Genomic DNA, 1,942 nt, shown 5'->3' on the forward strand with positions numbered 1-1,942 from the left:
GTTGAGAATCAAAGGAAGGTTAAAATATATGTTTATTAATCAAAAATTTATTTAAAATGTTACCCCTCTGCGATCCAAAGAAAGGTGTGAAAATAAGAAAAGTGTGAGAAAATATTTAAAAATGTTCTGGTCTGTTAATCACACGAGAAGGATTAGAAAGGCTGCAGACACCTCATAGTCTGACACCCGTTTCTCCTGACCAGTACAGATATTCTGTATTAATGAGACCAACCTGGGAGGTCAGTATTGTGTCTTAGAGGACCACTTAGTTTGGGTCAATACTAGACAGTTTGCTATTCACCCATTAATCCATATTGCACAAATTAGAGATGTATATATTAGCGTGACTTGAACGCTGGTGAAAGTAAAGAAAAAATTAGAAAGAAAATAACAAATAGTGGTGATACTGCTGTTTGTGTCCACCCTTCAAAGGAAGGGGAATAGTCCCTACTCTACAACACCGGGTATTCCCAGGGAGTCTCCCCTCAAGGTACTAACCCGGCCCGACGCTGTTTGGCTTCCAAGATCGGACGAGATTGGGCATTAGCAGCGTGGTATGATAGTAGAGAGGCTATCTACCAATGAGTGCACCTATATAGGAATGGTAAAATAGGGAGATTAGAACGATAAAGCCATGTAATATGTGGATCTGCTTTCCACGTTAGGCAAGGTGAAACAATTGGCACTCGGTGACGTAGTACACCCTGGATCGTGGATGAGAGTCCACGGAAAAATAGTGAGCAATGGAAAAGAGAAGAAAAAATGTTCAAAAGGATTTTACACTAATTAGGATTCGGCTATTGGTTAGTATCCCCGAGGAGAACTAAAGAAACCAAATCACAAATATGGAGCATCAGGTAGATTTGTAAATCCAAATATAAATCACATATACATTCCTTTGGTGAAAAAACACTTGTGAGTACAGTAGCAGAAAATCATTACTTTGGGTAAAGGATGAAACCAACTTGTGGAGTATAACACACTGTGTAAACAATTATAATGGAGCATTGTGCAAAGAACAGGTCTAACCTGCAATCTGTAGGATTACTAGGCTGTAATATGCACAGAAAATCCCAGCTGCATAGTATGCAGTAATCATTAGTGTACCCAATGCGATAAGCACATATAACAGTGGTTATTCAAACCTTTGTTAAAGATAAATAAAATGATACTCGTAGTGTCAAATTCAGGAGACAGGTGGTAACAAACGATCCTCCATGGAAAGGTCCCATTGTAAGGTCCGTGGAAAACGCGTTTCGCCCGTTGGGCTTGTTCACTTCCGGGATCTCACAGCTGATACTGCATATGGGGTTTAAAACCCCTGCTAGCATAGGTAGCAGCCAATGGGCTGTTCGTGTCTAATTAGGCATGGGGGCGGGAGTGTCGGAGGTTCCCATTGAGGAGCATGAGGCCAATTAGAACATGGGTGTGGCGCATCCCAGCCAATCAGTGCATGGGTGCGCCTGATGACAGTGGCATGTGGGCGGACTGGGAGCAATGGAGAAGGCGCTCTCGAGCATGCGTAAGGGAAATGCCCATGTGGCCTAAGCAGTGAGGGAAACCTGGTCACGGGGAGGAGTGGTGGCGCCATGTTGGAAATGGGATTGCCAGGATTGCATCAGGTTGCAAAACATATGATAATAGGAGTTAGTGGGAATAAGGTATATTTAGGTTAAGTGAACTTGTTGAGCACCCGAGCGTTGCTGTTAGGGACAGGACTTGCTGGAATATAAAACCGAGGTTACCAACTTTATAAAACATATGGGCGGAAGGTTTGGAAAATCCCATAGGCGCTTGGGGCCAATGGGGACGGGAGTGCAGTACGCCATGGCCAATCGGAGCGTGGATGCGCCTTGACCAATTATCTGTGGGCGGAATGTGGAAAGTGGGAGTGAGTGTGCTCCCGTGAGTGTATATGGGTAATACACAAGCCCAATCAGGT

General features: G+C 43.8%; 1 pseudogene; it reads right to left on the reverse strand.

Moving 5' to 3' along the window:
• Positions 1-449: 449 nt before the first annotated feature.
• On the reverse strand, positions 450-568 carry LOC135052620 (5S ribosomal RNA; annotated as a pseudogene).
• Between the last annotated feature and the right edge of the window lie 1,374 nt (positions 569-1,942).

This window comes from Pseudophryne corroboree, chromosome 2 (assembly GCF_028390025.1).
Source record: "Pseudophryne corroboree isolate aPseCor3 chromosome 2, aPseCor3.hap2, whole genome shotgun sequence".
In the NCBI taxonomy this organism is placed as follows: Eukaryota; Metazoa; Chordata; class Amphibia; order Anura; family Myobatrachidae; genus Pseudophryne; species Pseudophryne corroboree.